This window comes from Protopterus annectens, chromosome 6.part0 (assembly GCF_019279795.1).
Source record: "Protopterus annectens isolate FY-2018-M chromosome 6.part0, PAN1.0, whole genome shotgun sequence".
NCBI lineage: Eukaryota > Metazoa > Chordata > Ceratodontiformes > Protopteridae > Protopterus > Protopterus annectens.
In genome coordinates this window covers 1,855,075,023-1,855,087,165 of record NC_056737.1, presented here as the reverse complement: position 1 = coordinate 1,855,087,165, position 12,143 = coordinate 1,855,075,023, and positions in this window count along the sequence as shown.

The window sequence follows — 12,143 nt, the reverse complement described above, 5'->3', positions numbered from 1 at the left end:
GCCAGAAGCGTCCCTTTCTAGGGATGACCTGGGTATACTATCTGGTCAAATGACTTCCTCAGAGGCACTAATAATGATCCAAATGATGGTAAATCCTAAACAAACCACACACATGCAAAGGGTAAGACAATCCACTTTTTAATTCAGTTAAATATTTTCATTTCACTTAATACATTGTTAATTAAGTCTGTGCCACTAGATAGCTTTGTTAGTATTTAAATGAGCTCATATTGTTGACTGTTATTCCAGTAAAATTCCTGTAATAAGTGGAATGAAAGCACTTCACTGGATTGATATGTGGTTTGTCTAAGTCTTACCCATTGTATACTGGCAGTTTGTTGCACTACTTGGTCAGAATCATACTCTAGGCAAATGGAGACAGAAGGAATCAAACCTTGTACTCTTAACAACAAGCAACAGTTCATTAACAGCTCTAATCCTTAATCATCTGCACTAACTGCCTTACAATGGTGGAAATATTTAAATATATTGAAGGAATACATAAGGTAAATATCTGTGAAGGGACAAGAGGCACGTAATGAAGTGACAAAGCAGAACGAGGTGAAAATGTGAATGAGTTTGTTCATTGAAATAATTAAAACATGACATGACCTTCGCAAAAGGGCTACAAAAATGAAAATTAGTGAGTCCTGGAAGCAGCTCATTAATTAGTGATATATTTAATCTTGTGCACTAATTGCCAGACTTCTGCAATAAGCAGCAGAAAAGCAGTCCCATATCAGATAGAATAGTCAGATGAAATGCCACAAGCTAAGGAAATGTAGTAGTAGCTGGGAAGACAGGCATTTGTGTAAGACATAGCACAGTCAAATCAGCATGTCAAGTTACCGACCAGGAGAGTAGCTGCAAACAGCAATAAGGTGGTATCAGACAAGACACCAAAATATGAGGCAAAGCAACAGAACAAGCCTTGAGGCACACAGAAAAGGGCACTAGCAGAGGAGGATAGGAATCGGTAACAACACTCTCTCAGAATCACACATCACACATGAGCACACACACACACACACACACACACACACACACTCCATCTTATTATTAATAACAGGACACGTAACACAACTAGGTGGTGGGACTTCTTCAGCTGCTACTTCACTTACAGTGGGGTTCAACTAGGACAAGATTTAGCTGTGCATTTTTTTTCAGAAAAATATGAAGCAAGAGCCTGCTACAATGAACCCCATTGGGTAAATCCTACTGACTGAAGCCAGATAAAGTAAAATATTTCAAAGCACCAGTAATAATATTGATAAGTTGGACCTGTTTATCTCCTTTTTTTTTAAAAAAGAAATGGGGCTTTCCAATTTTATAATTATAATTAATATGGTGATGCCACCAGAAACAGGCAAAGCAAGGCATGTGTCACACACAGAAAATATGATGAGGTGAAAAGATGTGTTGCTATGTGAATGATGGAGTCAGGAAGCTGAAGATAAGAAGGTCCACACGAAAGTCAGACAATAAGACTGCTGACCATGCATTTATAAGACAGGACAGGATAAACAAACATGGTGGGGGTATAGCAATTATGTTTAAATAATCACTTAATATAGAAAAACAAAATTGTTCCCCACCAGACATCTCTCATGCTGAACTCCTTATCACTCACCTCCAAATTAATCCTCACAAATCCATTAACACCATCACCATCTACCTACTACCAGGCAATAACCTGCACAACATAGAATCCCTCCTATCATGGCCATCTTTTTCTCTATCCCAAGAAACCATCATTCAAGGGGATTCCAACCTAGCTGTCTACCTAAGTGACCATGCCCCTATATTTCTAGTTAGGAAGAAAACACATATCCAAACCTGCATCTAATACAAATACATCCGCAGCAAAAAATATTTCTCCTCTGACAACTTCCATTTACTACCACAAAAATGTGATCGGTCTCCATTAACAAACCTGCAACTAAACCTAGCTGTAGAATACTTCAATAACAAATGCCTTGAAATATTAAATAATCTTGCCCCCCATAGAAAAAAATTGCCAAAAAAAAAAACAGCTACCATGGTTTTCTAAATAAAACAAGTAATGAAACAAAGAGATAAGGCCTGGTCACTATATCATATGACCAAAAATAACAATGATCTCACCCTTTAACAACAAGTTAGAAACCATGGTAAGAAAAACATCATCAAGGATAAAAGAACTTATTTCCTCACCAGCCAACAAAAATACCAGCACAATCCACAAAAATTTTGGCAGAATATCAACCACCTCCTTAACCCTAGTAACCCCTACCCCTGCACCCTTCACTACTAACTCCTCTGTGCCCTTAGCCTCACAACTCAATTCCCACTTCATCAACTCTATCACTTCTCTCCTAGACAGCAAAACAATCCCATCACTCACTGTCCCCTCCCCTACCTCTAATGATGCAAACTCCTTCTCCTTTATTCTCATTCCAACTTCCTACATAAAAAAACTCCTATGTAAATTAAAACCCTGCTGCTTAGCTGCTGACCAACTTCCAATCGAATACCTAAAACTAGATGCCCCACCCATTGCCTACCCCATATCATTACTAATAAACCACTCTATATCCAAACAGTATGTTCCCAGATTATGGAAAATCTCTCATATTATACCACTTCATAAGGGTGGCCCATCTAGAGACTTAACTAACTACCGTCCCATTGCCATCCCCCCCCCCTTGCCAAAATTCTAGAGAAATGTATCCACCAGCAACTCATGAATCACCTCACTACTAACAAGCTACTCTCCAGCTCCCAGCATGACTTCAGGCCTAAACACAGAACTAACTCAGCCCTCATAACCTGTACAAAGATCATTCACCACCTCAAAAATGAAAGACAACTAGTCTCAGCCATTTTCTTAGATATGTCAAAAGCTTTTGACACAATGTCCCATCAGCTGCTTCTCAACAAGCTTGCCACTTACAATCTCAATACCACACCCCAATATGGTTTCACAGTTATCTATCCAACCATCAGCAGGCCACTAAATGGGCAAACAGCCTCTCCCCACTATCACCAGTCACCACAGGGATACCACAAAGCTCCATAATTGGGGACCTCCTCTTCATAATATTTACCAACAACCTATATACTGCCACTCAACATGCCACCGTCATCCAATATGCAGATGACTCCTCCCTTCTCTGCTCAGCCCACTCCCCACAAGAACTCCAACAAAATGCAATCATCATTCCAAGACACTGAAAAGTACCTCACCAGTAACCAGCTCATCCTAAATCCAAATAAGACCAAGCTCCTAATTTTCTTTAATAAATCTTCCAGACTCAGTACCCAATCCCTCTCCATACTAACAATGGTACAAAAATTGAACCCACCAATCAGACCAAACTGCTAGGGGTAACCTTAGATGACTCACTAAAATTTGATAAATACATCTATCTGCCATCAAAAAAATCCACTTTAAACTAGGTGCTCTATACAGGGTTAAACCTTACCTTACACAACAAGCTGGACTGGCCACTGCAAGATCCCACTTGCTCTATATCCTCATATACAGCTCTGAGGTCTTTAGTAACCTATCAAAAACCAACCTAAATAAACTAGACTCCTGCTATAACAGAATAGCTAAGTTTATCACCAACCAACCCCACATAACACACCACTGCACTGCTCTCCAACAGCTCAACTGGCTAGAACTTCCCAACCTATTATTACTGAAACAACTTTCACTTGCCCATAAAATCATAGTCAACCCTACTGACTACCCAACTCTGTCAAAACTAGTCCAGCCAAACACAAACTGTAGACTTCTTAGGTCATCCAACAAACTAATGCTAAAAGTAACCCAGTATCACAACTACCATGGAGACTCCCTCTACTCCCATAAAATAGCCAAAGATTGGAACACCCTTCCTCAACAGATAACTAAAAACCTCAACCTGTCCACATTTAAAACTAACATGAAAGACTATTTAAATGATAATTGGCTATGCCCCTGTATTGCTCCCAACTAATATTCTTCCTATTATTCCCACTCATCTCACACATGTTAGCCCAAATAGTGCTCATCCCGCATAATGCTATCCCACTATCTGTCTTATCTTTATTAATCTTTGTTCATTCAGATGCCCTAACTTGCAAAACTACATGACCAAATTTGGTCTTTCAGAAGTAATTCACCTTGTAAAGCTACATGACTTATGTACCTCATATATATTGTAAAAAAAAATTGTATCCCTGTATGCCTGACACATGCATGTTTATATTGTATTCCATTATTATATATTGCTATAATATTTTTGTTAAGCTCATTTACATATCGTTAGCAATGTACTACTTAAATTAAGTTTACTGCTTATACCTTATTAATGTTCTTTTTGTTATGGAACTTTTCTCCACGGGTTTCCACTGAAAAATTTTAAACCCAGTTGGACACTACCCGGTTAACAAATGTAAATAAAACTAAAAATAAAGTCACACCTCTTTTGGTTTATGAATTGCAAATCACAAGATTTATTCCAGTGATAAAACAAGCAAGTATGCGAATGAGCACTCAGGCAGTGTAAAGAGAACCTCTGCTCTGCTATTAGTAGTATATAAAGTCTACTTGACAATGGTACCAAATCAACTATGCTATCACACCAGATTAAAAAACATAAGCAATTTAGGATAGTCTGCTTCTACACCATACCAACATGTTCACTTCCTATATCAGTTGAAACCCTAAAATGCTGACCATGAAGTATTAAGTGCCATTAGTACTGACTGGACAAAATAATCTGACCTTTATTCCTTCCCTAAAACAAATCTGTTTATGTTCATAGGTTCACCAGGACAACTAATCATCCATACAGTCTTCCCTACTATTCGTCAAGTGCAATTTAGGTGAGGTTTTTATCAATGAGTTCAACTTCCTGATTCTGAGCCCTCTGTGACCATGTGACCATGAAGTTATAAATAGATAGATAGATAGACAGGTAGATCAATAGACATAGATAGATAGATAGATAGATAGATAGATAGATAGATAGATAGATAGATAGATAGATAGATAGATAGATAGATAGATAGATAGATAGATAGACAGACAGACAGACAGACAGACAGATAGATTAGATAGATAGATAGATAGATAGATAGATAGATAGATAGATAGATAGATAGATAAATAGATTGATAGATAGGTAAATAGATAGATAGATTGATCTACACACACACACACACACACACACACATATATTTATATATATATATATATATATATATATATATATATATATATATATATATATATATATAGGTTCCATTCAGAATTTCAAAGCTTAAAACTTCGAATCTCAGATCATATGTTCAAAGTTTTAAAACTTCGAAATCCTGAACGGAGATCGGCATACAACGCGGACCAGGAGATTTCCCTTGTCCTCGCTGTAGTGCGATCTCAGAGTTGGTATATTTATGTTGCGGGGGTGTCGGGGGTACAGCGGGGACTTGCCCCCTGCATACACATGTTTGTCATGTGTTGGGTGTTTTTTTGGGGGGGTTCACAATTTTGAGATTCCAAGATCTCGAGATTCTTAACTCGAGATTTTGAAACTCAAGATTTTGGTATTTCGAAATTGTGAATGGAGTCCATATATAGACTACCCTCACTAAAAACACAGTCTGAGCACCACACCACAGTCTATTCAGTCTTGGTGATACCTCATTTTATATCCCCTGGACTGCTCATAAAATGACAGCAGTTTCATTAACAACCACACAAAGAAAGGCTCAGTCCCTAGCACAGATAATATCAGAGGTAAGGGCAGTACTATCCTAGACAGACTGCCTCTGTTAAGTCTGTTATAAGCACAAAACCAGTTCAACATTTCAGGAACTTCAATAAGCCAGAAAACACTAACACAAACCAAAAAGATCACTTTCAGAACTGAGAAAATACAAGCACACATTTAGGAATACATGTCTTTTCATTGAATCACATATAATTGAAAAATACTGAAACTAATTTTGTGAATCACAATTCATAGAAAATATATACAGCAAATGGAAGTTGGAAAGGGATTTTTTGAAAGGGCATGACCCTTTGCACCATCCATGTGGGAGCTTTACCCTACACCAGCAATAGTCTATAGGTAAAAATGATCTCCTGCTTCACAACTGGTCCTGTACACATCTACATACATTTCTACTTTTAGCTACCCATTATACAACTTTGACAGTTTTTTATGAACTGTGGTTTAGAGGAAATAGGTTGTCAGTACTTTTTTCAGTATTTTGTGATTCAATCAAACACACAGATATCATGTACTGTGTGTGTGTGTGTGTGTGTGTGTGTGTGTGTGTGTGTGTGTGTGTGTGTGTGTGTGTGTGTGTGTGTGAGAATTGGCAGTAGAGGTCTGATGGTTAGAAGACATGAAAGCAAAAGTAAAGTTCTGGAACTGCCTCAAAAGCTTCATCTCAACTGCAAATGCATTTGCCTAAAATTCTTGCTAAGCTACCCTGCAACAGATGCCTACATAGTTGCCTCATTTTTTTAATACAGTAGCACACTTAAACCATAAACTAGAAGCTAAGGGAACATATACCCCCAAAAGATTAAAATGTTGGTACTTCAGTATCACCACTGTGTCTAAACATTATCTACCACCTTAAGAAGCTAAAAACCTTATGATCAGCTTGTTTATGGCCAATAACCATCAGACTAACTATGCCTGTGAGCTGAAAATCTTTCTTACCTTATCCCACCTATATACAACCAAACTGTAGATCAATGAGTATGCATGTACCTTTAGTAGACTAGCCAAGGGCTTGCACAAGTGTATAAATACTAAGCACATGTAAGTTGTTGTATCTTTCTGCTTTTCCCGGTTAAGGGTCGCCACAGCGGAACTCCGGTCTGCTAATGATTGGCAGTAGACTTTTACATGCCGAGTTGCCAGCCCTGATGCACAACCTTCAACGAAGGTACGCCCATTCATGCATGTCTCCACACAGAAGACGCTCTAGCTGAGAATCGAACAGGACAATGTCTTACTGTGAGATGACAATGCTACTGCAGCACCACCAGAGCACATGTAAGTATGACTGCCATTTTGCAGTAAACTGTTGAGATGTAAGCATGCATATATGTAAGGGCTATCTGTCAGCCAGTGTGTTTGTATTTTATGATGCTGCTATCCATTCTGATGTGTTTCTATGTATCAAAGCATCTAAACGAAATACCCCACCTGCTTGTTATCTATGTTAGAGAGGGATGAGCGACATGGTGTCAGAAGCAGCATATCTAAAGGACATGATGTTAAAGGTGGCTTGGCTAAAATGACTTAAGGCACTTGCTTGGAAATGGTGGAATATAGTGGAATGAATCATCCAATGTCCATACTACACAAAGCAGGTCAGAAACAAATTTCAGATATTAAAACTTGCTCAGCAATATTTCTTATTCGCAAAATATGAAACAAGGCGTACAGAATGTTCTAAATGATATTCACATAAACCAGTATGTATGACATTGAAAAAAATATTCAAATTACTACAGAAAATCTGTGAAATAAAGTCCGAATTGCATAAAATGAATAAAATAAGGGAAAACAACTGCATTTTCCCAAAGCATGTGTTTTACGCATTAAGCAAAGATGCTCGAGTTATCAGAAGTGTATAAAGTGTTTGAATATTTGTACAGTGTTACTTACATTAAAGTTGTTTCTCAGAATACAGCTATTACAGAGCATATTTCACAAAGTACAGTATTTCAAATAGTTTATTGTGCATTTGAATATTATTACAAGCTCACAAAACAGTTTGTTCATACATAAATACAAGGCCCCATATTTTCAGTGTGTTTGTGTATACTTTGTGGGCATGACAGATGGATTTTGAAAACTCAGTGCACTTGTGTTTGACAGTAATATTGCTGAGAACTGGAGAGTGTTTGAGCAAGAGTATGACATCGTCATACAGGCTACATTTTCTGATAAAGATGACCATACAAAGGCATTTATTCTACTTAATTTAGCTGGGTCAGAAGCCATTGGAAGGGAATGTTCATTTGTGTATGCACCTGCTATCTATACAGGAGAGGGGGAATACCATCATATTGTTGTACCAGCTGAGTCAATGGAGGCCTCTGAGTGCTTAAATTGTAAATTTAGAGAAATGTGTAATCCCGAGATAAATGTTACAATGGAAAGACGCATTTTATATAAGGGGTCAAAAGCCTGGTGAAACTTGTGCAGCATATATAACTGACCTGAGAAATAAGATTAAAACATGCAGATTTGGTGATTTAAGGGATGAGTTGATAAAGGACAGACTTGTCTGTGGTATAAAATATGATATGTGAGAAAGATTTTGCTTCGTGGCAGTGATTTAACTTTGAATAAGGCCATTGACATTTGTCAGATATACAGCCTCACAGAAAAGCACACACATATGCTTACAAATGAGAATAGCTCTAGAAGGCACAGTGATAAAGCTCATGTTGATAGTATGCAGCACATGGTTAAAATAAACATGCCCAAGCACATGGCAGCAACTGTAGCCCCTGCAGCACTCACTGGTAAACCCCAGAACTTTCCAGCAAATTTCAAAGTTTGCACAAGTCTCAGTGAAGCATGAGTGAGTCAGCAAACCCAAAGCATGGGCCCCAACCTAGTTTCATTGCCAACTGTCATAATTGTGGTGGAAGTCATGAATCTAAAAGGGAGAAATGTTTAGCTTTTGGTCAGCAATGCCACAAATGCAAGAAATGGAATAATTTTAAAAGGTTTTGTAAATCAAAAAGCCCACATTCTTTTATTAAAAGGGAACATTTTAAGAAATGAGTTGATCAATTAGAAAGCTGCAACCCTACTCTTTATGTTGATGGTGTGACAGTGCTTCATGAAACAGTTAATGCAGTAAATTGTGTATACTTTGTGGGCAAAGAATGAAGTATTTTGTATTGCTCGGATAAATGGCAAACTCATAGAGGTCAAAGTTTATATAGGTTCCAAGTGCAATGTTATGTCACCAGAAACATTTGCAAGAGTATGCAATGGTGAAAGGCTTGACTTGGCAAGGTGTGCAAAGCTTGTTTATGGAGGTGAAGAAATTCAAAATGAAGGCTCAGTAGTGCTTTCATGTTACTCTGCTGAAAGAAGCTACGACTTATTATTTTATGTGGTCAAGAGGCATGTCCAGTCATTATTAGGGCTCAGAGACAGTTTGAAAATGGGACTGCTTTCATTTAATAAGGAAGTCCACCATGTTAGCTTAAAAGACCGCTACTCTAATTTTGCCCAGTACATTTTTTCTACCTATGCTGATCTTTTCGAAGACAAACTAGGCAAACTTGCAGTTGTGTATTCCATGAAGTTAGATCCAGAGGTCAGTCCAGTTATCAGGCCAGCACAAATAGTTTCAATAGCCATGCAGGAAAGAGTCAATGCCGATCTAGATAAAATGGTGCAACAAGGTATGATTTGTCCAGTTGCAACTCCAACTGAATGGGTATCTTCCATGATGGTAACTCATAAGAAAAGCTGATATGACATCAGAATATATATTGATCCACGAGATTTGAACAAAGCACTAAAAAGACCTCATCATCCAATGCACAGTTGAAGAAGTCACAGCCTTGATGCCAAATGCCACTGTTTTTTTTTTCTGTCTTAGATGCAAAGAGTTCATTTTGGCAAATTCAGTTTGACAAAAAATCCTCATTGCTCACTACATTCAGTACTCTTTTACAGATTTTTGAAATGCCATTTGGGATAAATTCTGCAAGGGAAGTCTTTCACCATGCAGTGGAGCAAATTTTTACTGCATATCCTTGTGCTGTTATAGTAGACGACATACTAGTAGGAAGTAATGGTGAAGTAGAGCTTGCCAGAAACCTCAGAAAAGTTCTAGGAAGGGCATGTCAAGGGAATCTTAAGCTCAACCCACAGAAATGCAAATTCAGGCTACAAGAAGTTACTTATGTTGGGCATTTATTCACTAGTTCAGGCCTACAACCAGACCCTTCAAAGCAAACAGCCATTCTCAAGATGCCAGCTCCAGACAATGTTAAAACCCTACAAAGGTTTCTTGGCATGGTCAACTACCTAGGCAAGTTTATTCCAGACTTGAGCCAACTTTCAGCACCACTTTGAGAGCTGACATGCAAAGATGTATCCTGGTCTTGGTTAGAGCGACACCAAAGAGCATTTGATGTCATTAAACAGAGAATTGCTAGTCCACTAACTCTCAGATACTATGAAGTTCACAAACCAGTTACACTTTCCTGAGATGCTTCAAAATTTGGTCTTGATGCCTATGCATCGAGAAATCTTACCCAAACTAAGATGCAGTATGCCCAGATCGAGAAAGAGTTTTTGGCAAATGTGTTTGCATGTTCAAAGTTCTATGATTATATTTATGGTAGACTTACCCAGATAAAAACAGACCACCAATCTCTAGTCACTATCTTGAGAAAGCCTATGCATTCATCTCCAGCCAGACTGTAACTCATGATGTTGAGGGTGACAAGTATAATTTCAATCTTGTCTACAAAAAGGCAGACTTCTTTATCTTGCTGATAAATTATCCAGATTGCCCAGAAACACCATAGAACAGCATAAGAATGAGAACCTTGATTTTTGACAGAAATTTTTCTTCGAGCTGAGCGGTCACACAGCTACAGATCAGTTTTACAAATGCTCAACCACTTTATCAGTGAAGGATGGCCGTCAAAGCAATCTAGTTTACCTCAAGAGGTGCAACGTTATTTTCCATACAGAGATGAGATTTTGTCTGACAATGGTATCATTTTGAAAGGTCTGAAAGTAATTGCTCCAAAGTGCTTGCAAAAACAGTACATTATTATCTTGCATCGTGTTCACCCAGAGATAGTCTTTACCAAAAGAAGGGCAAGCGGACTAGTATTTTGGCCTTCTATGTCACATGACATTGAGAGAGCCCTTTCATCTTGTTCCATGTGTAATAGTACTAAGCTAAATCAACATAAGGAACCAGTTCAGCTAAACCAGATTCCAGAACTACCTTGGTCGACAATAGCCACTGACATTTTGGAGTGGAATGGTTAACATTATTTGGTGTTAGTAGACTCTTACTCCAATTGGTTCAAGACTGGCCTACATCCTAACTTAGCATCCAGTTCAGTCATTACTAAGCTGAAGCATCATTTTGGTATTGTGAAGAATATTTGTCCAGAGCTGAGATTGTACATTGTGGAATCACAAGGAGTAGTCTTTAGGCAGAATTGGAAGCATTTGAGACCGATGTCTGAGCCTATACCACAACACGTAGCCTGTGAGAAAGATTATTTCAGAGTGAGTTTTCCAATGTTCCAATTCCAGAGGAAGTTCCAGATGACAATCCCATTCCTGTGACAAATCTAGACGTTCCTGATACAAGTTGTTGACTGAAGACTGTCCCTGTTGCTAAATTTGGTCCAGGTTGTTATGTTATGAGATACGGTCGCATTTCTAAACCCTGTAACAGATACTAAGAACTTGGATATGAACATTGTGTTTTGTTTCCAATGTATATAGTAATGCATGTCTAGCTCTAATATTGTTTTTACAAAGGGCAATCTTTTTAAGAGGGAGGATGTAGACCAATGTGTATGTATGTACCTTTAAGAAGCTATCCAATAGCTTGCACAAGTGGATAAATACTGAGCACGTGCCAAGTCTGACTGTCATTTTGTAGTAAGCTCTTGAGATGTAAGCATGTATGTATGTAAGGTCTGTCTGTTAGCCAGTTCATTTGCATATTATGATGCTGCTATCCATCCTGATGTGTTTCTATGTATTAAAGCATCTAAACAAAATACCTCACCTGCTTGTCATCTATGTTACAGAGGGACAAGCGACACACAGCATTAAAGAAAAATATGTTTCAGTATTATAGAAAAATGCTGTCTTTCTAGCACATAGTATTGGATCCTCCACAGCCTTAACAGTACTCTCTCCAGTTAGTAAGATACTGCCCATGACATATCTACAGTCCAGAAATCTCCTATGCAATAATCAGCATGGTCTTCTCTTCTTCAACCATGGAATGCAATCAATACTTCTGCTAGTCACTGAATTTTTATATCACAAATTAAATAAGAAAATGTGCATCTTAGCATCATTCCTTGATGTTTCTAAAGCAGTATATATATATATATATATATATATATATAT